The 27,924-nt window shown below is 40.8% G+C and overlaps 1 protein-coding gene across 10 annotated transcripts in view; it reads right to left on the reverse strand.

Moving 5' to 3' along the window:
- ZMIZ1 (zinc finger MIZ-type containing 1) overlaps nt 1-27,924 on the reverse strand; it is a 332,546-nt gene that overhangs the window by 82,904 nt on the left and 221,718 nt on the right. The window contains exon 1 of one of the 10 annotated variants that reach the window (XM_026799543.2): nt 3,582-3,758. The exons of 8 other annotated variants lie outside the window; for them this stretch is intronic. The gene's annotated coding sequence lies outside the window, so the exon portion shown is untranslated. Of the gene's footprint in view, nt 1-3,009; nt 3,392-3,581; nt 3,759-27,924 lie in introns of those variants that run through there. One more of the 10 variants, XM_026799544.2, reaches the window with a different exon arrangement.

Genomic DNA, 27,924 nt, shown 5'->3' on the forward strand with positions numbered 1-27,924 from the left:
CCTCTCCACATGCCCAGCAAGGCTTCTGAGACTTCAATTAGATCACCCAGCTCCACTTGCACTGAACAACAATGCAGCGGTAGCTGAGCAGCACTGGGAGGAAGCAACTTTTCCCCACCTTTTTTTTTTTCCTTGAGCAAAAACCTTGCTGTCCAGCTGCTTGCAAGCAGTTTCAGGGCAGTCTGTTAGGCACAGCTTCTTCTGCTGTTCCACCCTAGAGAAAACACAAGTTCCCCTAGGCAGAGCAGCCTCAGAGGAAGGTATTTCCTGTGGCCCTCTCTGTTCTCCAACTGAGAGGAACCAAACCAGAGAGCACCTTCACTGAGATCTCTGAAACATAATTTTAACAATGTATCACAAGATGAAGTGCTGGGGTTACTTATTTTCTGCTGGTTAGCTCCTTCCCTGGTTAGCTCTTTTGATATTTTTAAATATAATCTACAGTGTATTCTTTTGTTATGAGAAAAAAAAGTTACGGTTGTGCCATCCCATAGAGTGACAGTTTCCTGATGGCTTCACTCTAATGATTTTTGGTCACTGTTGATCAGCAATATCCCTTTTGCTGATGTAACAGTCATGAGAAAGCAGCCTTGCATTGTCACAGTTCCAGTGACAACTGAGGATAACGTGGGAACTTCCGTGTCCTCAGCTTACCTCGTGACATAGAAAAACACTATTCTCTTGTCTTAGTTACACATCTTGTAATTGCAGGGGCTTGGGGCATTGGATTCAGAGACTCTCTTGAACTAATTGCTGTACTAACTCTTATGGCAACAGCAAGCCTGTTTTGCCAGACTATTCTCTCTAAACTATCTCACTGTAATTAATACAGCACCTGTTACTACAACAACAAATTGTTTATTCACCGAGCCTAAGTGCCCTCTGTTTTCCTCTCATTGTTGGTTTGCATGCTCTGCTTCTTTGCTTTGTAATCAAAAGCTGTCCCCTGTTCACTTCATGTGCACAAGCTTTCCTGGATGTTCCTGGAGCATTCATCCTGCATAAGGGTCCCAGCACTAAATGCTGCTTTCAGCACAAGTAACACCAAGAGAGTGCCTGTGTTTCACTGAAATATGAACACAGCAACATGTCAGCGAGGATCACAGAGACACTGACACGCACAGCTGTGACATTTGTACCCATTCTACTGTGATCTACACAAGATTAAAGGCTTATGACTACATTTCAAATCTCACTTACGATCAGTATTTTCAATTGCTAACATGAAACTGTACCTCACTCATTCAGATGAATTCTTTACTAGTGAAATTTCACTGCACTTGCAGACGTATTTCCCCAGGGATTTTCTGATGGCTCCTCCAGAATGGGGTAAGTGTGATGTTAACTTAACAATGTTAAGTAGTTGTTTAAATCAAACTTTGACCATAAACTTGATACCAAGCCTTTGGTAACACTCTTCTGTTCACTTAAACTGGAGCATTACTGACTGAGTTCGACTGAAATAAATTTACATAAACCCAAACTTTTTTTCCCATGTTCTATTGCACTTTAGCTGCCATATCAGTTTAAATGCTAAGCAAAAAGAGGAACAAAATTCTGGTAAGTAGATTAGTGACAGCATGGAGAGAAATGCTTCTGCTCAACTTAGAGGCACTTCCACTTTTATGCATGATTAGATGCTGATAATTACTTTATTACCAATATATCTGTAATAAACTTCTAACTTGAACAAAAACCACAGGAAATAGTAGGCAACATAGAGCAATTTTAGCTGGATCTTAGTTTTATGTACTTCCATTTCCAAGTAATGTTTCAGTCACGCTAATTGCTTTTCCTAGGTCACCCCAGCCTAATGACCTGGTTAGCTTAACCTGAGACATGGCTTCTTGAAAGAAACTGTCTCCACAGTACCTTTAAATTCTAAAATCTACATATTTGCAGAGTGAACACTGTCTTTTATAGTATTATGAGCCAAGGTAAGTTATCATAAATGTGGGTTCAATTTAACCAGTTCACCCCATGAGATGTCTACAGAGAGCATTTATTTCATCAAAAGATGACAGATAGTAAGGGATTTTTAACTGGGTCTTAAAATGGGCTCACCTGAACTCAGGACAAGCAGTTTGTAGGACTAAAGTCACAACTTGTTTTGACAGTGGCTTTAGTGGCTCCAGAATCACTGATGCTACTTTATGCAAAGTCTATTTTACCTTACACAGCGATTTTACCCATTCAAAGAGCTGCTATCTACAACAGCAACCTCTCTTTCCCCAACAGACCGTGCTGTCAACATCTGAATTGCAAACACTGAAGCTGTATAAATCCTTTGCATTTTGTTTTTGGCATACATTGATATATGCTATTTTATTAAGTTTTAAAACACTATTTGCATTATGCCGACTCACTAAACTGAACAATAAAACTAATGTCCCAAATTCCAGTCTGGCATCACTAGTTTGAAACTTTATGATAACTCCTTAAACAATATGCTAATTAAGTAACCTTTTCAGTTTTTTACACAGGAAACGAATAAACAAGACACTTGTTACTAGTCAGCATAAGGGGCAAAAAACTTGTCAACTGGAATGCCCGAGACTGTCATTGATACTCATACTACTTTGAGATCTTCTATGAAAGCACTCGCCACAGATGTGAGTTCTGCACGGCAAGGTCTTTATAAAGACGGCAAAAATGAAATGGTGGCAGCAGTATTGTCACTGCTGTTTGCAGAACAGCTTGTCACGTTCTGGCAGTGCCAGGCAGGCCAAAGTTGCGGGAAAGGCCGCCGCTAACCGGCGCTGCCTTTGGGCGGTGCGGGCGCAGCTGCAGGCAGCAGGGCGCGGGCCGAGCCGCAGGGTGCGGGGCAGGGCACAGCCCGCTGCCATCGCTGCCAGCCCCGCGCCGCCGCTCCCACAATGCACCCGCTCCCGCACACACACAGACAGACACACAGACACACACGGGCACGGGCTCTCCCGGGGCCAACACGCTCCAGCACACGGCCCCGCTCCCGCACGCACGGCCGCCGCCCCCCCGGAACCAACTTACCCCCGAGTTACATCCCATTCACCGCCCGGCTTCCTCTGCCGCCCCTCCTCTGCTGCTGCAGAGAGGCCACATATGTCTGCAAACACTTCTAGGCAGAAAGCAGCCAGTGCAGAACAAAGACAGCCGGGGTTGCCTTCATCTCAGCACAAGGCAGCCAGTAGCTATTTTCAAGCTTGTTCGCTCTCCCCCTCTGAGGGCACCCTGCTCTGTTTCTCCCTCTCTCTCTTTCCTCTTTGCCTGTCCAGCTACTGCACAACACGCATCAATTATTCATTGCTTGTCTCCCGGTTTCCAGGCAAAACCAATCACAGATGGAGTCTTGCTAATGGGCTCATGCCGTACTTGCCAACAGGCTATTTGTGCTCAAGCTACAACCCTCTAGAGACAATAAAGAGAATCAGGTTAAGCTTTAAAACTTCACACGTACGCGAACAGACCTAAAACGGCGGTAGACATGTAAGCATCCCTATGACATTGCTTAGGAGTACGTCTTCGGCATACAGCATGGCAGAAGGCTGCTGTAAATCTTCCGAAAGGGCTTTAAGAAAATCAAACACTCAGAAAAATCTCACCTCAGCTGCATGTTACTGATATTGATGGTTCTCTTTTCTGTCTCTAGTGATCCATGTCTCGCTTTCCCATTACACAGAGAGGTATGTCCTTCTCTCATTCTCGTGCACACACGCGCACACGCACGCACACACACACACAGCCACAGCCACTTTGCCAGAAGGAAGAGAGAGAAAGAGAGGAGGAAAAAAAAAACCACCCAGGCAGCTCACATTTCAAACTTGCAAGGAGGGGTGGTGCTTAAAACGCTAGGACAAAGCCTCTGTCTCTGGCACCCAGTCAAAATACTAAAATAAATCCCCTCGATCAATTAATTGGAAGCAACACTTGCTCGAGCCCGCGTAACAAACCATTAAGGCCACTGGGGCTGAAAAGTCTTGAGATTTGGGAAATCTCGTACCCTCGCTTCCCCCTACCCTGCTTGCTGAATGCTGTTGACTAAATCCATCAAACTAGTCATGCTAATTAGCGTCCAGGGCAGCCTCGGCGGCGGAGCAGCGCCCGGGCGGGCGGTCCCGCGGCCGGAGTTTCCTTCCGGACCGGCCGCCGCCCCGCGCTGGGCACGAGGTACGGGCGGGCCGGGCAGGAGGTACCGGCGGGCCGGGCCGGGCAGGAGGCTCCGGCAGGGGAGGTCGCTGTAGCGGCGGCGCCGGCTGCGGGTCCCAGGGCGCCCCAGCGCTCCCGCCCGGCGCCGTCCCTCCGCCGCCAGGGGAAACTGAGGCAGGCGGGCGGGCTGGGGCTGACACCGGAGCCGCTGTCACCTGCGGGACAGCCCGGCCCGGGCAGGTGCCTTGGGCTGTGTTTGCGAGTTCAGGTCTTCAGCTGGGCCGGCCGCACACTGCTCCCCAGACAACGCCCGTTCCCACGGCACCGCCTGCTCGGGGCTGCCCATGGAAGAGTTTTAAACACGTCCAGCTGTGCCTGCGGTGGTCAGCGTTTCAACTGACAGCGCCGAAGGGGAAAAAAAAGGCAACAAACAATCAACCCCCAGGAAGCTAATGTGACAATTCTTTGCTGCCTGTCAAAGGGAAAACTGGCAGTTTAAGTTGTGGCCAGCCGAGCACCAGCCTTTTCCTGCCACCCTCCGCGGTGCAGAGCCACTTCCTTCCCCGCACAACCTGCACAAAGGCACCTCCACCTCTTAAAGGCGCACCCGGCCCCCTCGCAGTGAAGCAGCCGGCAGGTTCCAGCGAGAAGCAAACAAAATACAAACAATAGAAACAAGAGCACTTGAAAAAAATACTGTCACTCCAGCAAAATTCCTTTCAGTGGAAAAATGGCCCCAGCTTCCCTTGCCATGCTTACAGTCACTTAACTGTGCTTCCCAAACACCTTAGCAGAGAGTTGGCAACATGACAGATCGGAGCAGCAAACTATCACAGATATCAAAGAGCAGCTCTTCTCTGAAAAATGATTCCACAAAAAAGCATTGTCAGATTTCATGTTCTTTTTTTTCCCCCCAGGGAATCCACTGCAAACAGCTAAGAGTAATGTGTGCTCTCACTTAACTTCCACTCCTGATGCAGGATCTCAAGGTCAGCCTGTCAGACAGGGTTATTGCTTTCTCTCCACAGCCATCAGACCAAGCAGAACTGCAAACCAAACCCTCCACACTTTGTGCAATCTCAGAGCTGCTCAAGTGTGGCTGAAGGAACACTTCACAACAACACAGCTGCTACAGGTGGTGCAGGACTCAGTGCTGGGTTAGTGTCCAATCTGTACACCCTGGGCAAACCTTCAGCTGGGTCCTTACAGATGCAGGTGGACCCACGGGGCTGTTGGAACCAACTCTTACACAAAACGTAGTTTTCACTGCAGTTGGTCAAATTTCAGATTCAGTCACTTGGAAGAAAAGTACAGAACCTTATACAATTTTTTTAATTGCCTTTCAGAGTAGACAGATTGTTAAGGAGGTGTAAATTATAGAGCTAGACTGGCAGAATAGGTATAGAAAGCACAAGTTTTAGGAGACTGTCAAAGAGTTCAGACTTGGTGGATGTGAATGAAATTGATAATTGCTCTAAAGCTACATGACTTCTTGATCAAATGAACATTTCCATACTTGTTTCAGGTTTTACTGCATTTACAGAGTTTTCACACAATTACTAAGCTATGATGGTGTTTTGTTGTATTTTGAAAAAAACATAAAACAGCAACAAGAACATATTAGGTGGTTGTGAGGTCCCAGATACTGAGACTGGCTCCTTCCTCATAGAAACCACGATTAACTTAATTTCTGAGGGTGAAAAGCAATTTTATTTTTTCTGTAGAGAAAACAGAGTCCCCAGTATCCTATGTTTTTTTCTCTACCTACCGTCATAAGTAGTATCTCCCCAATTAAATTGCTCTTTCTAGTGCAACAGTGTAAGTTTCTCTTTTAAAGCTGCCTGTCTTTCAGAGGAAGTGGTTTAGAGTAGACAAATCACTTATCTAAAAATTATGTACTTACTTCTCCTTTGACAAATCTTTAGCAGGTTTCTAATCCCACCCTGCCACTTGAAATATCACTTTCTGTGATGACATTTGAGTCACAGTTGTCAGAAGCATCAGGCTCTGTAGTCAAATGGATTAAATCACACTTCATAGCATGCAGTATTTTGAAGGAGGAGTGGTTTATCATTTGTAGAAATTAATCATAACAGTTTTTTCTCTAGGGCAAATTCCCAATCATTTTTAAAGATTACTATGTTTAAGCCCCTCTGACAGCAGTATGTCAAATTACATCACAAGGAAGGTTATCTCAGGCAATGATAACTATTAACACAACTCACTGAAGACACATACTACTGGGAGAAGCAGGTCTGTACTGGGAAGCACCTTTTTATATGCAGGGGTGGGAGAGCAGGCTCTTGGCTGTGCTTTGGCTCTGCTGAGGCCCCAGGGATCTCAGTGTCTGGGGGTGTGCCTGCTGCTGGCTGTTGTCCCAGCTCAGCCCTACAAGGGAGGGGAGACAAGGACTTGAGTTCTACAGGGGGGGGAAAGAGGAGACCCTTACCTGGACCACCTCTAGCTGATTAAGGGGAAGAGCTGGAAGATTTTCAGAAAAGTCCTGTTTATCTCAAAGTAGGAGGCAACCTTTGTCTGTTCAGCATACGCTGTCAATGCACAACAATATTACTGACAAACTTCCCAAATCTCAATCCTGTCAGTCACTGCATGGCACAGAAGCAAACCATGTTCTTATGGTACTGCTCTTTGCTCTCCATGCCAAGACACCTCTCTGAAGAGTGAGTTTTTAACAAATCAGAAGCCTGTCCTTAAGCTGCAATGATGCAACAGACATGCCTATGGAACACAAATTTTTTATGGTGAACAAGGTAATGATGTGAACACGTTCATAAACAGCATGATGCTTATCTTCAACTGCTTCAAGTGAGGCAGCCTTTGGGCATAATTCTCACTTCTCTCCTGCCTTGCCTCTCTTTGGAAATATTGCAAAAACTTAATCAAATAGATCAACACCTGTAATAAAAATGCAAACCACCAACAGCAAAAGAAGGAGAGGCTGCAGAAGGGTGGTGAGAAAATCACCCATTTGGATACTTCAGTATCAAGAAGACTACAGGAGAGACAGCATCATGTTCTACTGTAACAGCATTGTGAGAGGTATGCTGAGAAAAGAGCAGGGAAAGAAAGCATAAATGGGTAAGGAAAATCTCCTCAAGCAGCTGTAATAGCAGTTATTGCCCACTGAGTCATAATATAATCCTTTAGCAATGCAAATTTTCTATGACCAAAGATTTAAAGGTTTATCTCAGGGGCCAATCTTTATTCATCTGAGTTTTGCTGCACTGCTGAACACAGCAGGGTAGTTCCTTACAATATTTGTCTAGAGCAGGTTATTTGCCCAAGAATTAGTTCCCTGGATATGTATATATTTTACTATTGATTTAAGGGATTCAAAAAACTCTTTAGAAGGCTTACAATTACATAGTTGAAATACACAGAACACATGGATCAGTGGCCTTGTCGATTTTTCCTGATGTTTCACAGTAGGTTCAATCACCTGAAGCTGTAATAAATCCAAGGGCTGCATCCCAGTAAAAAAACAACCATGTACTTGAAAAAACAAAAATTAAAATCCTTTGACTCTGCATCAAGTGTCTTTCATGCATAACCCATTTTTACATAATCAAATAAACTCCTTCCAAAAAGAGGTGTGGAAGGAAAACCCAGTATTTAAAAGTACAGTAAAAAAAGACCCTTTCACATGATTGAATCCTATCCTGTATAAGATTACTATACTGCAAAGAACTCTGTGAGTAAGGTACATACCCTTTGGCCACCTTCTGCATTGGGATTTATAAAACAAAGGTAGGAAGTTACAAAAGGTAGTAACACAGCATCTGTTTTTTTCCCTGGTGCCCATGACCACTGTTTGCCTGTAGCCCTTGGGAACTAAATGTTTTAGTTAACATGTAGTTAACTCTGATCTGAACCTGGAAACATCAAATGCTGTTTGGATGCACACAGCAATTGGACCAAAACACTCAAAATCCTCTCAAAGCCCTTATGCCCTATTAACTTTCAAGACCCTGGACATGCTCTTGTTCTTGTTACCCCATTACAAAACAATACTCCTTCAAGCCTCTGCAAAGACTCAGGATAGACTTTTAGGCACTCCAATGAACACCTCTGTCAATTGCCAAAATATTTGGAAAGGGAGATCTACCTTAAGTCCATCTAATAATGTTGCAATTTTCTAATCTCTATTTCCTTCATTCTTTCTTTTCATGTCTTTACCATGTGCAGAAAATAAGGTGCTCTATAAAACTACAATGGAAAAAAACCCTCAGAAATACACAGAGAAGCCATTCATTATGTTTGTACCTTTGGTTCTCTTCACAGCTATACTTCTATGGAAAACTGCAAAGCAAAAGTAACCAAAGCATGCAGAAATCAAGAGCAAAGCACATGAAGGAAAAATCACATCTGTAATGCAGTGTGGCAGTCAGAAGAGAGGCTTTACAGACCTAAGGTGTCACTGTAGTGATGGCATCAGCCCAGAGTTGTCCCCAGCTCTATTTCACACACAGCAGAGCCACTGCAGCTGCCCCCTCACTACCCAGCTTGCTCATCAGGCAATTTTAAAGACAGATACAACATACCCCACCTGTGATGCTCTGCCCTTATTTTAAGGTGTCTAATTGCTACAAATGCCAATGTATGTTTTAAAATCTGCTTTTCATGACATGGGAGCTTCATTGTTTTTCTAACTTTTGGATGCTTCTAGTGGAATTCCTTGGTAAATTGGAGCATGGCACAAATGGCTTTCAGCGCCTCTTGATACCTGGGCTGGAGCTCATAACATCTCTAGCAAATCAAAAGGAAATCAAAATTAAGTGAAGCCTTTTCCATTCAACATGCATTTTTTCAGCATGATCGAGTGGATTTCTAGAACATCCTGATTTTTCACTAAGTTTTGATAAAATATTTCTATACCACATCTTGCAAACTGCTTGAATGTCCTCATAGAGTTTAGACATTTTTAGCCTTCTGCCACTTTGGGGGAACATCTGATGAACTGTTCCTTAGATTTCAAACAAACCTTTCAGCATTCATATGTTCTGCAAAGTACTAAAAATTTTGTTATAATAAAGCAAGACTCTCAAGTGTAATGAGGACTACTACCTCTCTAAGAAAATTTTAACATGCACTTCACTAAGACATTTTTTCTGCTGCTTTTCAAGATGGTTAAGAATATATTCTCCTGAAAAATGTTTGGTTTTACTGAGCATTTAGCAGAAGCCCCACCTCTGGCAAGCTGTGGGTTAATTAGAGCTAAGCTTTCTCTCTCCCTGATTAATTGTTCAGGGGAATAAGAAGGCAGCTCTGAAGACAGCAACTTAATCAGGCCTCCCTGAAAGAAGATAGAAAACTATTAGAACAGCAGCTTGTGAGGCAATGTAGAAGTAATGGGATGCAAAACAGTAAATGAAACTGAAGATTGGGAAGTGGAAGCCCTGCTAGGGCACCTGAACATTTAGCTTTTCTGGCTCCTTGGAGCTGTCTTCCCCTCCACATGGAGACTCCTCTTGGTCCCATATCACTCAGCTGCCTCTACTCCAAAAATCAGTTTGAGAGGAAATCTAGGCTCTTTACTTATGTCCTTTTTTATTACTACTTTTTAAAACCAATCCACTAATATATGGAAGATATCAGCTGTGAGAAGGAATGTGATACAAACATCCTGAGTGGGACAAAAATGCAGTAAGAAAAGATGTAAAGAGAAGACAAGTCCTTCATTACCCTCACAATTTACATTCTATACACAGGAAAGTTCATGACAGAACAACTTCTCTGTGCTGTGAGTGAACTGTGAGAGCATTAAAGTGACAAAGTTGAGATGCAGCGCTTTTTTATTTTTATTTATTTTCAAAAACTCTATAAAAACAACACCAAATGTCACTTTCTTCAAATCAATTGTGGAGTGTAGAAAATCACTGAAAGTGCATTCAGATATTTCATGCTGCCATATCAAACATATGAGGGGTTATATGATAATCAAATAGATAAGAGTCCAAAGTTACAAATTAAAAGATAAGTTATAAATTGGTGGCCTATGCATCACTGTCTTGGAAAGCATCCATTCTGGAATACAAAGACATTTATCATTTGGAGGCCAGCTCATGCTTCTAGCTTTGTATTTAAACAACCCCATGTACCATCATCATAGACTTTTTATATCAATGTGCCAGAAAGCCATACAGAGCTATTTTTAGAGGACTTTGAGATGAAGTACAGTTTAGCTTGCTAAGTAGCCTAATAAGGCAAAATGCTCTTGGTGAAGACCAAATGCAGTCACTGTCACTCTTCCCTCATGCTGTAATCAATTTCTAAGAGCATCCCTTAATTTTTCCCACTTCCTGAGGATTACTGTATTAGCAGCAGGATAGAACTAGAGGGAGAGAGGCATTCTTTATAGTTTTCTCCACTTTGATAATCAAACAGAGTGATTGAAGAAAAAATGGAATGGTCTGAAAAGAAAGTGGCTTTGCTCAGAGTTAAAGAAATCTCTTAGTAAAAAATCATTTTAAGAGAAACAACAGCTTAACATCAGTTTTTGCTTTCAGAAACTAGCAAACTCAGCTCTCAGTCAACTCCAAATACTTCAAGGCCTCAAGGCTTCCAAGTGGACATAAAGGACTCTCAGAGAGTATTGGTGTGCTTAAACACTGGCAAGAATTTTAAAACTAAAAAAGTTCCCAAATCTACTAGATTACTTATGATCTGAGAAAAATACTCATTTTGACATGTTAATGCTAGGAGGAGGGTGATGGTTAATGCTAGAGGGGGTGATTCTGTAAAAATTTATGAGAACAGGATTAAACCCAGCAATTAACAGAGGTTTCTATCTTTAGTAATTATTCAAATACCTGTTCAGTTGATTATAAGTCATAGCTCCAGGCTGTCTGCCTGCTCTGCTAGGACACAGACAGCAACCTTTGCTAAACTGACTCCACTGGCTACGCTCATGCTGCAGGAGCTGTTTTCAAGGACAGATCTACAATGTTATATGGGTAAAGAGAGGAGCAAATAAAGATGGGTGTTCTGTCAGGAAAAGGACTGAAGAACTTGTGTCAGCATTTCTCTACATTATTAGGACCATAGATTTTTAACCAGTCACTGCCTAATACTTAGATTTAACAAGAACTTTCCTTATTATAAAGATAGCATAATTGCATCTTCTCAAATAAAATAATGAAAATATAATAGGAACAAAATGCAAGAGCCCTCAAGATAAATAACCATATGCCTACATATAGATATAGAGGGATTCCAGTAAGTGAATCCCTTCTTAAACTGTGCTTCATTTTAAAGCATTATAGCTTGTGAGTTAAATAAGCTGAGTACAGTACAACATGAAGTTACCAAAACAATTACTACACAAAAGTATCACTCACTTTGACATCACCAATATATACCTTGCACATTACTACCAAATAGTTACACTCATGTTTTTGTTTTTCTTATTACCATCTTCTGTATATTTCACTTTAAAGCAGTCTATGTGTTTCTTGAAAGGATGCTGAAAGACTTCTAGGCCTGAGAAATCTTTAGCAGTACAGCAGTACAGCCCTGCTGCCAGCTCCTACCAAGCACAGACGCAGCTCATACTGACAGGAGGCTGTGCCTTATACTGCCCTTATTGGGCTCTCACTGAAACCAAATTTAAAATTGAGGGTTTCTGTGATACCACAGAGGTATCACAGAAAAAGAGGACTTCTGGCATATAAACATATCCTACTTTACTAGAGGACTTGTAGCATAGATCTATCCTACTTTGAGTCTAAGAGCAAGTCTACACCTTGGAAAATTCACACTTCAAGATCTTCTAATAACTACATCCATCTGTTAAATAATTTACATTCTGACAGAATATAAAGCAATAGTATAGCAACAAAAATATATATAATCTGGAAATATATCCAACAGTATTTAACGCTGTTTCTTACTTCTCTCCTGCAACATCACATGGTAAGTTTCACAGAAGTTGTGCTTTTATGATTTACAGGCACCAGAACAGAATCTTGTCCCAATAGATCCTTTGATCAAGTCTAGAATCCTTCCTCTGTCAATGACAGAAACTATTCCTCTTTTTAATCAATTTGCATCAGTTGAGGCTCTCTGTCCACTGTCACCTTGGTGGGCTGACTGTCCACAGTCAAAAGACTGAGTGTTAAGGATTAAATATTTCACAGCAGGAGCTTTAAAATGGGAAGTTTGATGGCAAGCTATTTTTAATGAATCCTTCAAAGTAAAATCAGGAAAATTTTGCATGTTTCCTTAGGCCATAAATGTGGTTTTACTTTTTGTTTCATATTTAAATCTTCTGTTAAGTAAACATTACAGTTGAACATGTTCTTTGAAAGCTTAACTAGACAACCGTATTTTAATCACTTAATTTCTTTTAATTACTTAAAGTACTTCAAGAACACACACTCAAGTATCTCCTCTAACTTCAAAACCTGAAGTGAAAGTTCAGGTGCAGTGAGACCAGCCTAAATAAGAGAGTACAATCTGGAGAAGATGAGAAAATGAAATTTTGGTACTTCAGCTTCAGAAAGCACAATTGGGTCTGATTTTCTAAAAGTGCTAAATCTCCTGCTGTTACAAGCATCTTAACAGATTTTCAGTGCAGCACATCCATGAACTGAGAAACCACAGGTCACTACCACAGCTTTTAACTTTTGGCCAAACAGTCAATGTCAACTCTTCAAACTATTTACTGGCTAGTGCACCTTTATAATCAACATTTTCAATTCAAAAGTGCTGGCAGGTTATTTAAGTGAGGCATAACACACTTTGGTGTTACTCTGTAGGCCACTTATCTGGGTCTGGAGGACTTGCTGATGGAAAAATGCTGTATAGAGTTAAGAATGCAAACTCATGTTAATTTTTTTTCTTAAAGGAGATGTCATATACTTTCATACCTACAAAGAAAAGCTAGTAGAGTGAAAGCAAACTGTTTTTTACTAATGTTAACAGAAATAAAGCTACAAAAGTTACATTTCTTTTTACTTCAGGCAAGGCATGATTAGACATATTTACAGAAATCAACATTAATAGAAAAAATTATTCTGCTTTTGCTTAAAGATGATTTCTCTGATGAGGTATTAGAAATTACAAACCTTTATGAGGCAGGGACTTTCCAGAAGGAAAGATGAAACTTCTACAGTGCCTCAGATCTCATCAAAACCATTTCTATTTTCTCACGTATAGGATATCCTCTCCAAATTGCCTCTCTCTTGCTTTGAATCACCTTTACCTCTCTGAAGACATTCTTTTGAGTGAAGACCTATGATTTTAATATTTATAGCCCTGACAAAATTAGGGTTTATATTCCAGAGCTATCTGCACTCTCATCTGCTGTTTCTTTCTGGGATTTAATGGTAGCTCTTATCTCTACTGAAGGAGCCAAGTTTAGTGACCTGAGTCTCCTCACTTCAATCAGAATCACAGGGGTCTGCCATAAACTCCTGTATCAAAGTCACAGAGGGGGAAATGGAAGTCAGCTTTACAAAGCCCAAGCAAAGGAGTTAATGAGCAACTTTCAATACCACTCCTCAACAGCTTCCTCATTTAGTAGAGGGAAATGACTATTTCAGCAAGCTGAGAAGACTTATATGCCTTCTAACTCTCTTGGAAATCTTGTCATGCTCCTGGGACTAAGGGGGAGAAAGAGGCAAAGTTTGTCACTTTTTTTACACTGGTGCAAAAGGGCAGATGGGAGAGAGATAACCCTGGTTTCTCAATAACCCTCAATATGTCACTTCTGTGCTCCTACTCCCATTCCAGATACATCCCACTGACTGCAAACCCTGCCACACTAGAAGCAAATTATTTCAAGTCTACAGCACAAATTTGTTTTTCCACATGAGGAAAACAGACTTTTGCTTGGGTTTTCTATGAAAACAAAAAGCTTTCACTTAATTTTTGTTAGCAATACCTCTACAGAAAAGACTTTAGGAAGTAGTGTAGATGGGTATAGATGGTTATTCTTGCTTCAGTCTTTTTACCGGCTTACAGGGAATGTCATATATGATAACACTTCTCACCCAGTGCATGCCTATTCACCGGTGCTCTCTCCATTGGCCTCCAGATTAAAAAAAAAAAATAAAAAAATGCACATACACACATTCTTGGTTTGGTTTTTTTCTGTTGCAGCTTAAGTTACATTACTGAATACCTTTTCCAAAATAAAGCAGAGCAATCACAAAAGAAACCCCATGTATCTTTAAATTTCAAGTTATGTAAAAGCAAAAGCAGAAGACCCATGCAAGAAGTTTCTGTACTCTGGGAATAAACATGCAAATTCTGTCAATTTATGATGAGAAATGAAGAAAACAAAATCACTGATCAAATCAACATTTTGTTTTAAGTATCAGCAGTGCTTCAGGGAGAGATGAACTAAACTGAACATGTATGGGTCCTATGTAAGTAATTTTCTTATGACTAGTCACTGGAATTACACTACTGCCCAGAGACACAAGGAGGATTAGAATATCATCATAACAGAAATGATCAGTACTTTTTATTAACTTTTAGTTTTAAAAGTACACTGAATTCTTAAGACTTTGACACTGCCTTATACAACAGCAGGAATAATTCATGGGCATAAAAAAAAAAGGTCTAAACCCCTACAGAATGCCACAGGAAGGCAAGTAACAACCTTAAACCTACCAAAATGTGTGACACAATTTACATGATTCTGATAAAATATTTATATTGCTTTCAGACAAAGTATTGACTGAGAGATCTTATTTCATCAAAAACATGAAAACATTCTCTAAATAATTACATCAGATTAAAGAGCTGGTATTTAAGCAACAATGCTCTTGCAGGGTACTCATCCTGCAGACAGAGGAATGCAAAGGTAAGGAGAAAAAAATCTGTGGGAAAACAACAGTTCTGTAGTGTGCAGAACACTACTGAAGACGACTGCGTCAATCAGCTGCAATGCAAGCTAGCAAGTAAGCTCCAATATGGACTGTAAATCTGAAGGAAAATCCATACATTCTTTTAACTACCAGAGCAGTAAGTGGTGCCCTTGGGAGGAGCAACCAAGACAGAGGGAGCAGCCACCCCTGTTACCTTCTGGGAGGCAGCAACAAGGAGAAAGAACAGCTTCTAAGACTGAGGTGTGCTTTGGGGAGGCAGCCACACCAGGGCTTCCTCCAAATTACCAAATTAGACCAAATTCTCCCAAGCAACCTGGCACACTTTGCTTTCTGCATTTATAAATGAAAGAAAGACAGAGAGAGATAAGAAGGTGTTTTTGCCCAGCATCTTATGAAATAAAAGCAGTACCCAACCCCAAGTACAATTGGTTTTATTTACAAAGACAGTAAACAGAGAGGTGAACAAGGGAAGGAGTCACTGTGATGCCACTTGAGCCCTGTTGGGAGGAATTCAGCACATTAATGTAATCGATTACAGCAGTGCTTAACAGCAAATCCAGGGCTCACCTGTATCCTCAGTGCAGGGAGCAGCCACTGACTGCTGGTACATCCCACAGGCGGAGCGTGAGGAGGTCACTGCTCTGGGGGCACTGAGCCAGCACTGACACAGAGCACTCAGTGCCCCATGGCAAGGCTGGCCCCCTTCTGGCACTGACTGCACTGCCCCATAAAAACATCATCCTTAAACCGAGATCCTGAGTTAAATTGGGTTCTGACTGCTCTCAGACAAGAACTCACAGTGGCAAATTGTAATTAGTGTAAAAGCTCATGTAACTGAGTTAACACTGTCCATTTCCACAGGAGGTTTCTCACTTTTAAAACCACAATCTCAAATACAGGAGGAAAAGTCATGAGCATAAACTCTGTAAATTCTTTATCTTCTTTCTCAAAAAAGGCATCAGCAGAAAAACAATGGTGAGACTCAAGACAGCAGTTCCCAGTTCTCTGACAGGGTTAACTCAGTTCCCACCTCTTCTGTTCCAACCCTTGCCTTCCTTTACTCTCTTTCCTGGCTATCTCAGTAAAAGTTATTCATAGCAAGGCCCTTCAAAATGTGTGCAGAGTTTCTTAGCACAAACGGCAGTGACCTCATATGGGACCTATGAGAGTACCAGAGAGTAACATCTACACTAGAACTACACTACAACCGGTGCTGCATCAGGGCACCAGAAAAACCACAGATTACACCCTTAGAAAATTCTGCACTTTCTTCTTTGGCAACTGCAGCACATGATGTCACCTCCTTAGGACAGAGTACATTGACTACAGCTGGTAATTGGTGTAACAAATGTTTAGCTCACTAATAAACACAGCAATGCAAGAGCTAAGTTTCTCAATAATTCGTTTAAGAAGGTAATGTTATATATTTAAGAACACTTTGAGTGATACACTTCTTTCTTTTAAAAGGACATATCATTATAATCAAGAATGTGACTTAAACAATTGAGTTTCAAACTGTTCACTTGGCTACGTGGCCTTTTGCTACAGTTTGGGTTGTGATAAGGCCTGGGTTATCTTGTTACCATCAGGAGCTGTTCAGCTGCACAACACAATGAGCACACTGGTCACAGCTCAGCTCTCATGCCTATGAGATGGTCCAATTTGCCATCTTGAACTCAGAGATTCTTGCTTAGGGATTCTGCTTTCACAAATGTTACGTTTATTATTTCACTTTACATTTGTCATTTAATGCTTAGTCAGGAGGCTGCATCCTTAAAACATTATCCCATAGATGCCTGCAGACTCAGATGTAACAAAAGGAGTAACAACCTATAGAAAGATAATATCTAACAGCATAGTGGCTCAAAAACATGCATACACAAACTCTTGTACGTATTTTAGTTCATTTTCCATATAAGTGTTAAGTTAGTCATAAACTGACCAATTTCTATCAGCAAAGTTTTTTTTTTTTTTTTTGCTACTGCTTCCTTTTTATTGGTTTCTCCCCTATGGCACAAACCCATTATTTTTCTCTGACATCTTCAGAAATTAATCTCTTTTAATCTTTTGTTACCTTTACATAATATCATCAATATTCAATATTCTACCTCTGAAAACCAAATTTGAAAAAATCTATTATTTTCTCCATTCCTCACCCAGTTACAGTACTTTTATTACCATTTATTCAGTCTCTTTTCTCTTGCATAGCTCTACCCTGCCACCAGTCCAGGAAAAGACTACTAGGCATTGATCAAAGACTGACACTGGCTACATTAGTCCTCATTTTGTACAACAGACATACTGCACCAAATTTTAAAAATAAGATAAAAGTAAAATATAAATAAAATAAAATAAAATAGAGGTTTTATAATATGAAAATAGTGGAGTTTTTAAATATTCCCTGTAATTAAATAGTGAAGTCACCACATCAGCTCAAATCACTACTTTTGATCTAAAAAGAGCCTAAGTGGACAGCAAATAACCCTTAGATGGTAGAGCAAGTGACAACCTTGAACAAGAGACATCCAAAATACTTACACGGAATATGCAGGGCATTTTTAAATGTGTACCTAAAACCAGCACCAGTCTCCCCCATGGAGGTCAATAAGCGGAGCAATTTCTCACTGTCTGTGCATTAAAAGCTCAAGCAAAGGAAATGTATCCATCATATCTAATAACAAAAACTGTTGCTGTATACACTGGCCTTTAAGACGTATGTGGTCTTACACTTTGTCACTTTGGAGCAGATATTTAATTGGGAGGAAGTGATTTTAAACATCTGGAGACAACATCTGAGAAGGTGGATGAAGACCACACAGAGCCTTGAGGAAAGGAAAAGTCTATGCAATTATGTCACTTCCTAGTATGAGTATTTAGGAGAATTTAAAAAATAAACAAGACCAGAAGTTTCAATAGAGAATCTTCAAAATGCTTCCGCTCCTCTCACTTGCCTTCCTGTGCCTTAGAAAATAATTGGTAACTGAGGAGATATAAAGTCCATTAAGCAAGGTTTGACCAATAAGAGTGCATTCCTTGAAGGAAAAGAAGTGGGAAAATCCCACCAATTGAGTACCAAGTCTTTAAATTCCTAGGGGAACTAAGCAAAACAGAGTAAATATTTGAAATGTAAAACATTACTCAGTTGTAGTGGGTCTCAGGTGTAGTGCAACAGCCCAGGTTTAGCAACGACACCTGCAGCACAGAGAGCAGCAGAAGCCTTCCACTGAGCAGAGCCAGGGACACTGCCCAGAGCCCCAGTGTCCAACTTGCAATGGCAGTGCTGGTGATGGCCCCAGACCTGAGTAACTGGCTGCCTCCTGATTTCCAGCTACATCTTCCAGAAGCCAGGTTAGGGTCTTCACTTCACAGAAGAGCCCAGATAAAAAAGAACATCCAGCTAAGGTTTTTCTGTTTGGGGACATGGTACACTGGGAAAAAATGAGGGGGATAAACAGATCAGTTCCTATCACAGTGAGTGGAGGTGGCCATGAAATTCAGTTTCAGCAGACATTCAGCAAGACTTCTATTTTTCAAAACTGCTTTCCTTAAACACAGCATCATCTACAGAAATCAGACAGTTACTACATCTCTGAAATTCCAATTTCAAATTGCAAACCTTAACAAAATTAAAATAATGTTTAAATAAAAACACAAATTCAGCCTGGTTTTCCTACCCCTCCTTTCTAGAAGTCACTTACTGTTGTATTGTACACAGGCTGGGACTTTGCACTATCAAATATGTAAAAATAAATGTTACTTTGCTAGGAAGATTACCGATTGAAAACCTTAAATTTAATTAGGATCAAGTCAACAAAATGGTAATAATTCAGCTCATGCAGAGTTCATAAATCAAGAAGAAAATCACAAGGTTTCACAAAAATTATATGACCAGTAGGTATTTCTCTAAACTGACAAAATCAGTCTTTAAAAATCTTTCCCAAGCGGATGCCAGACCCAACAGCAAAGAACTGCTACATAAGAATCACTCTAAGTAGCATTAGTAAACCAATGGTGTCAAGGAACATCAAAAGACCTTGTCATAATTTACAGCCCATAAAACTGCTGGAGTAGCTCCATGGCAGAAGTGAAAGACTTGGAAGAGGCCAGTATGGTGTGTTGTGCCATCACACATTCACTCATAGCTGACATGCTTTGGCTTGACAGTAAAAAAAAAAAATCTTTCTTAGAATTAAGCTACAGACTATGGCTTTATGAGAATAAAAAGGCAGCTCCAAAGAGCAAGATGCTGTTGCACAACATACATTGGGGAGGGTACAACTGTGCTGTTTGCAAGCCCCCTGGTGTTTAGCCTTCAGTGGGAAGTATCTGTTCATCTGGAACAGCAGGGAATGCACACCTGACACTGACAGCTTTATCAGGGGTTTCTGGATCACAAGATTGTCTGGAAATTTCTGTGTACAAATCAACATATTCAAATCACCAAATTCACATGCCCTGAGTACCAAAACCAAATACCACTTCAAAGTACTGCAGTGTCTTCATTCCAGTAGAACTGGAACACAGAATAAGCCCCAACACAAGTAGCAAAATTTCCAAGAAAAAAAAGTATTGTTAAAAGCTCCATGAAAAACTCCCATTTCTGTCCTGCATGAAAATATGTTACCTCAGCTTTTTGTATGTATTTTTTATTTAAAAAATTAATTAATTAGTAGCTATTAATTAGCAGTCAAAGACAGAGAAACAAGAACGCTCTCTCATCTCAGAGGAGTTATGATGGTACTCCTCAAAGCTGACTCAGGAATTAATGTAGTTGTTTCAAGAAACAAAATAGCAAAAGACTCAGTCTTTGGCAGCTTTTAAACCATCTGTTCCACACTATTTTAATCACTTCTGCTCAGTACAGAGATTACAAGTTTCAGTTCATTTGTGACGGAAAAACAAAGAATGCTGCATTCCTTCAGCATGTGGGGGGAAATCCAGAATCCTCCCAGCTACCCTGAAACTGGGGTGTATGAAGAAAGTGAAAGGTTTACTGGGTTGCATGCTTGAGCATGATAAAGCCACCCTCCCCCTCCATGTGGGATTCCTCCCGTGCTTCCAAGCAAACGCAAATTAGAATGTGCCACACTGACCTGAAAAAAGGGGGATGTGGGCAAGGAGCTCTTATTAGCCACTTTATTTTGGCAAAACAATTAGTATCATTCTTTCCAATGAAGAACCCAAAAGTTCCCATTGCTATTGTGGGAAACTGCTTATTAATGTGAAGAATGCGTTTCCTCTTCTCAGAAGTTACAGACTTACAATGACCTCCTTGTAACACTAGAAGCTCTGCAGGGTAGAAGCAGTAGGTGGGTTGGAAAGGATGAGCCTATCTTTGTAACACAGTGATTTCTTGTCCCCTCTCCCCATCCCTGAAGAGAAAACAGTTCTCCAAGACGACAAACAAGCACAGAAGTCTGGTCCCACAGTGCAGCTGAAGGATCTTCAGTTTTAGGTCTGCTCTGTGCAGGTGACTGCTGGATGAACAGGGCACTTGTGTTTACCTGCCCAAACTACAGAAATGACTATTCCCCTACACCATTTGCATCTCCCCCAAGGAACTGTAAAGTGCAATGCTTCCACTGTGGTGTTTCCTCAGCAGTTTGAAGGGGATCAGACACAGCTCTTTGTGCTGCAGTTGAAATGATATGTCAGTTCCTTCTCAGGGCACTGAGGGGGTTCTCCCCAACATCCAAAGCCAACGTGGTCCTCTTGAAAACATCAAAGACTTATCCAGACCTAAAATGATTGAGTCTGCGATTTGATTAAGATGTAAGTAGCTGGACAGATTTACAAAGTGGGAACTTGACCTCCACCTAAACTTGCCCAAGCTCAATGTCCCACTGAAAAGGCTTCTTCTATTGTAAAAATTAATTTTTAGTATTCTCGTGATCAGTAACTCCCATATGTTATCATTTTATACTGATATTAAATGAGAAATTCAACTACATAAAGGCCAACATGAATTCAGCTAAACAGGATTGGTGCATTTGTTCTGCATGTCCTTGGATGAGTGACAGTGTTGGCTGGAGAATAAATAACTGCATTATGCAATATTTTATTTTCCTCACCAGTTTTCAACCAGTGCAGTGTAAATTCACATTTACTGCCTTTTACAGTCATCAAAACTAGCAAGAAACTGAATATATTCCTAAAATGCTTGATTTCTGCATATAGACAGAACATGCTCAAAAAAAATAGAATCAACAGTTTCCCTTCAGTGTAAAAGAGAAAGCATTTATTATGGTGCAGAATACACCCCTATGCTTGTAGTTAAGACTATAATAACTCTTAACTATGTAAATCAGGGAGATAGAAAAGATCCCCTGGTTTACACAGATTTGTGCAGCCACTTCCCATTGCTGAAGGATCCTCTAGGTGGATTAGTCATCTCTGATCTCAGCAGACTCAGATTAAGCTGTAGGTTTCCACAGGAATTATGTTCTATTCTGCAGCAAACAAAAACACAGTGAGGTACTTTCCTTCCTCTTTTTCAACCTTGTTTTCCCAATTTGAGGCCTTGAGCATTTATTTCATCTGGATATCCAGCTACTAAAACCCTGTAAAAATCAAGACCTGTGTGAATATCATATATCCACAGAGGGTGCTGGTCTGAACCAGAAAGGGATTGTAGTGTTCTATTTTTAGGACAGAAATGTCACAGTCAATAGTGAGGCACATATCCTGCTTCACTCTGCCCTGGAGGTAACAGCTTTAAAGGTCAGACAGCAATGCTTTCTCGAGATACCCCACTCCAGCTCCTGCAATAAGAATGTGTGATTTCCCTTTTGAATCTGTTACCCATAGTGGCAAGACTTCAAACTGCTCACACCCTGCACACATGTGTACTTTGCACAGTTGTTTCCCCCTATGACAGGAGTCTTTCCTAGAGTCCATAAGATGCTTCCTGCTCTCTGCAATGCAAGTATGAGAGACAAGATTGAACTGTCCCCTAACTGCCACCCAGAAGCAGAAAGAAGGAAAAGAATGAAGCCTGGCATTTTAAACAGTCTCAAATACTGATATTTGAGACACTTCCAAACAAAGATTTCAAAGCCCTCATGTTTCAAGAGACTGCAGGGTCGGCTGTAACAGCCTCCTGCTACCACCCTCTGAAGCACCTAGGGAAACTGAGAATGGAAATCCAGATAGAAGGCTGTGAAGAAGAGAGAAAACAAGTCTTTATTGAAGCCCCAGCTGTGACTCAAGACCTTCAGTAACGTGATCCAATCATAATTAAATCTGCCCACTTAGGTAATTTTATTACACATTCTACTGTAACCTGTTATGCATTTCGACAACTTCCATGTACAAAATGACTGTGTCCCCACCTTGGATCCTTGTTATCATAAAGAATAGACATAGTTTGACACTTATATCATGCTTCTATGCAAAATATGGAGATATGGAGAAAAAACCTAAGAAAATCAGTGAAGAAATATACTGGTTTAAATTAATTAAATCATCATCTTTGAGAGACACATTGAATGCAATCACAGAATAACACACATAAAAAGATAGTCCAAAAAATCCACCATTCAGGCTTGATCTTTCCTTCTTTTGCTGGCAGAGATGATGTCCAGCAAGAAAGACAATTTATACTACATCAGTGAGAAAGCTGCTTGCCTGATGGGCTGCTTCCCTCCTGTAACTCCACTCACACACTGTCAGCAGCTGCTCCAGCTCTTTACAGTCGATACTCTTGGCCTGTGGCAGGATGATGAGCTGCTGGCCCACAGAAAAGGATAATGTGGGAGACCCAACAGAGGAAAGCTGAAGCTTTGTCACTGACAATAGCCCAGTTCTCTCATCCACAGCTGCTCCCTCTCTCCCGACTTTACCTCACCTAGCAAGGGGAACCAAGTCAAACTGAAGCTCTGACTCGACTCGAGACAGCTGTGGGCCCACGGCTCTGGGCTGTGAACACAGCAGCCAACTGGCATGGAGTGAACTGCACCATACAGACAAATAGTGACTTCAAAGTCACCCACTCTCCATCAGAACTGCCGGCACAGTTAATGGAACACTTTTCCAAATGCAATAGCTTTCAGTCACTACTGGCAAAATTGATGCAGGTGTCACTAGGAAGAAAAGTGATTTTTAATTGTTCTTTTTAAACCACAAAGATATGAATACATAAATTAATACATGTCATTTTCTGGAATCTAAATGAAGATGAAATTAAGCTTTAGACTCATGCACCAGGTAAAAGGGATTAGTAGGCATCTAAAACACAACTCTAGATTTATTTGGCTCTCTTACTTACTTTTCTCTCTTGAACTTATTCCTGTTGATGACTCAATTAGCTTCTCTTGCAGACTCCAAGTCCCCATGGTGTGAGTTTTACCAAGTAAAAGAAATCTGATCTTTTGGAGTGCACTTCCTTGATTAATCCCTTTTACTACATCAGGGCAACTCTACTGTTTTACTTAGGCAGGGACTATAGTTAAAAGCTCACAACCAGCCCCAGCTCTTATACACAAGGTGGCTGAAATTCCCATGTGTGCTTCTCTGCAAGAAGTATCATGTTGTCCTTCATACTCCTACAGGGGAAATTCTTATTAGGCCCTTAATGATCCAAGAGAAACAAATAATAGCTTATTTATTTATGCCATCATAAACTAAAATAATCTGTGAAATCAAGGGAATTGAAACTGCTCCTATATGTCAGACACTCTTAATTCAACACTTGTGTCTAGATATTTTCTTCATTTTTTTGTTATGAAAATGAATTAGTAATTTGCCTTTCAGACACTGGACAAAGGGATTAATGTCATAGAAGTGGCATCAGAAAAACACAAAGCTGGCATGATTACTGTGCTGGGCATAGTCCTGCCATACTGCAGAACACACCACATGGAGGAAAGATGCCTTCCTTAAAAGTACTAGAGATCCAACTGTTGGGTTTGGGTACTGTTAGCAAACACTCTAACCAACTTTAGCATATTGACACATGCTTTCACTACTGGGACTCAAAATGCCAGCAGGCAGACCTCAGAAGAACTGATGGAAGAAAGGGGGAGTTTAAACTCCTTCCCACCCACAAAAATCATGCTTTGGACCAGCAATGCTGTCCTATTATTCATTGGCTCAAAAATACTGATTCAGCAAAGAATTTAGGCATGTGCCTAAATTTAAGCAGTTTAATTAACTCTGACGTCAGTGAGCCTACTTCTGTGCTTATAATTAGATATGTGCTTGCTGAAGCAGAGCCCATCTGAATAGAATCTCGTTGATTTTAATTTGGCCCTTTGTCTTTGCCCCTCATTTATTCTTTGCAGTGACTGAAGGATTAGTGCTAAGGTTCTGGTTCAGGAATGTACTTGAACAACTCATCTTCACTCATGACATGCAGAAAGAAGCTGAGCATGTCTCAAAAAATAAGCACAGACCTAAGTGCTTTCCAGAATAATGATAGTTTCATGACTGAAGAACATGTGGTGGGGCAGTCCTTCTTTTTGTTAGTCAGATTTTTTTTTTTTTACAAGATAGAATTTTTTTTCCATTTCCATAAAGAGTTAAAAGTAGTGTTCCACACACTACAAATAAAAATTGACAAGTAAGTAGCTATTTCACAAAGAAATTAAACTTACATAGGAATCCTTTTGCAATGTTGTTAGTTCTTGCAATGTGTAAGAGCCTACTGTAAATGTCTTATTTGTTCATTTGAATGATGGCCTTTAGGTCCCAAAATCTGGGATATTTTAAGGTCAGGTGAAAACAGTCACAAAACAGTAAAGAATTAAATTAATTTAAAACCCAAAACAAATAAACAAAACCAAACCAAAGCAAAGAAAAAAGCCAAATACCAAAACTGCATGGAGAATGAAGAACATGAACATCACAGATCCAGTCATCAGAATAAAGGTTCAAGTCCCTGATGTAAAAAGACAATGAGGGACATCCAGAGCACACCAGAGCAAAACAGCAAGGCCAAAGATTCAGCTTCTGCCAGGCATTTCTGCTAAACACCTCTAAAAGAAAATCTGATGTCTTTTAACATGCCCACGAATTGGATTCAGCACACAGATAGCATCTTTAACAAGCCTTTTAACTCAGCTATTTTGGCCCATTTTTCCATGTTTATGGCCTCTTAAAACTTGGAATACATGACAGTCACTATTAACTGCAGGCATTCTACAATTAAAGGTGGCTCTAGAAGTATACAGCAGTGCAGGGGGGACAGGAAAACAGAAGGAAAACCAAGAACTGAGTTCAGTATGAAACACACTGCAGGAAGAGTTACTCAAACAAGGAACCCCGAAGAGCATTTGTGCTGAAGGCACTGCCATCCATCACAGTCCTGGTCTAGAGAGCTCGTGCTGATAATTACACAGCTCAAATACCAATGGGTCTCTGAAAAACACCTATCTGAAATCCCACTGATTTCAGGATTTTTCAGAAACCCTACCCACAAATGTGTGCATGCAGCAAGATGGCTAATCTAGCATTTACTCAAAATCTGTTGTCACATACCTAAATTTCTGCTGTCAAAAGAGCATTGGAAGAAATTTTAAAAAGGTCCAGCCTCAAATTAAAACTGAAGAGAAAGCTGGCAATATAAAGAAATCAACTATGTATCTACTTCATGAGTGTATCTGGAGACACGAGCACAGAATAAAAATGTCCCAGTTGGATTATTAAAGCAATATGCTCTAAGTGACAAGTGTCAGTTCTTTTAAAACCTAGTGTCAGTTCTTTTAAAACCTACTATCAATGTCTTCAAAGTCATTTAGTGTGTTGAGATAGGGTGACATATTGGGATTGAAGGAGAAGTAGAAAAACCCCATCTAGCTAGTAATTTTGGGTTTGAGGGTATTATTTGCTTATTAACTTGCACATGCCATAAGGAGAACCTGCAGATATCACAAAACTTCATTATCCATCCCCATTAATTTCAATTTGGAATTAGCACATGATTGGGTTTCCCTGGACAAAAATAGATTTTTTAATTCTAAAATTTATATTTTTATCCTAAGGTGCAGCCTCCCCCACAGTAACTCATTTGTCTGAAATCTGCCAACTCTACAGGCAGAACAGGCATTTGCCGTCCATTTCTTCTGCTCCCATAGTGTGACCTAACTCATCTTTGCTCTGTTTCTTTTTTGCTACATCAGAAAAAGGAATAAAACTATTTCAGCTCTGTCATCTCTACTGTTCTACTGCTTCAAAAACATACAAACAGCTGCCAAAAGAATGGACACTGTTTATTGTGTGGGACAGATGATGTTTGGTCTGGGCACACTGAAAACACTGAATCTACAGTGTCTCACCATCCTGTACACAGCAATCGAGGTTTTTTCTCCAGGGAAGAAGCTTAGGAGTTCATCAGTAACAAATAATTTTCTTGGCATAGAACCTTAAAAAGTAACTCCAAAATTGCTATGTAAGACAGCTATTTCTGCACACATGAGCTTTCTCAAGCACGGTTTTAATTTTTCAATCTCTCTGCAACCTTTTTAGCTTTATTGACCTCATGATAAGTAGAATTTTGGACAGAGAGATGAGAGTCAGATAAAAACATCACTTATTGCAAATAAACACAGCAACAGAACAACGATCCAATACAGACTTTTTTTTCACTCTTGTAGACTAAATGGCACCTGCAGAATAAAGTTTCCTTTCATGGGGCAATGCATCTAATTCATAACTGACTATTCCAAGTTCCCAGTATGTTTTCAGACCACAGTCCAAATGTATTTACTTCACAATAGATACACATATATGCTCATAGTCTTTGCACATCCTTAGTTTAGTTTTGTCGTCTTCTTTTCTCTACAAAACTCCCCTCCAGAGTGATTTGTATCACTCTGAGACTTGTCAGCCACGTATCAGTGTTAGCTTTTTGAAGACAATCCTTAGAGGTCACCACCCTTCTACAGACTTTAGGATTATATGATTGACTAAACGTAAGATTTACTTACATGTGGGGCAAATACATTTGCCCTACTCCCAAGATTTGAAAATATAATCCATCCCAGGGTTGGAAATTCTGGCTCTTGCACTCAATCTGAGTGAAAGCATAGATTTGTCACTGAAGTACGAAGATGTGAATTCTACCAGAACAAGAAAATAAGAGGAACACAGCAGATACTTTCAACTGCAGAAGCCTGGCAGTCTGTAGTGCTGACTGAACTAAAGGGACTGTGCCAAGCCAGACATGGAAGTCAGGATTTCCCCTCTCTGCTTTTCTAACATTACCTTCAGTGTTTGCTACAACACATATTGCAATCAAAGAGAAGGAAAAATTGCTGACATGCCTCTGCACACATAGCTGCTCCAAAGGGACAGTGAAAACCACTCTGCAGTCCTTCCAAAGGATTGAGGTCTGTTTGAAGCATAGCTCCCAGCAAGGATTCCACAGGAAGACTGGCTCCTGAGCTCTGCTCAGCTGACTTCTCTGCCCTGACACAGGGCTTGGGTTCTCAAATTGGCAGTAAAGTCACAAAATGTTTGAATTTTGGTGTGTGTCAGCAATATCTCAAAATATCACTGGTCATCAATTACCAAAGGATCCCAATGAGCCCCCAGCAGGGGTGTGATGATCCACCAGCTTTGCGTCACTGACTTGAGAACTTGGCTCTCAAACATTACTCTTGTTTCTCATTCCACCTTTCCGTCCCTTTACAGGCAGTGAATGATTCTGCACAGGGCTGATTCTGCTTACACAGAACAGGACAACACTTCCTTGCACCCATCTATCAAGATTCTCTAGAAGGCAGATCAGTGCCCAGATCCTGCTGCAGCACATGCCTCAGTCCAGATGGCCACAATACACAGAGTATCACCATAAAATATCAGAAAGCTCCAACCCATACAGAGCAACACAATACCTCATCAGAAGGCTTCAGGCATCTGTCCATACAGAGTAACACCATTCCACTTCAGAAGACTGCAAGCATCTGCCCCTCCTGTTCTTCAGCCCAGCCTTTTATCCCCTCAT

The sequence above is a fragment of the Zonotrichia albicollis genome, chromosome 7 (assembly GCF_047830755.1).
Source record: "Zonotrichia albicollis isolate bZonAlb1 chromosome 7, bZonAlb1.hap1, whole genome shotgun sequence".
Lineage (NCBI taxonomy): Eukaryota > Metazoa > Chordata > Aves > Passeriformes > Passerellidae > Zonotrichia > Zonotrichia albicollis.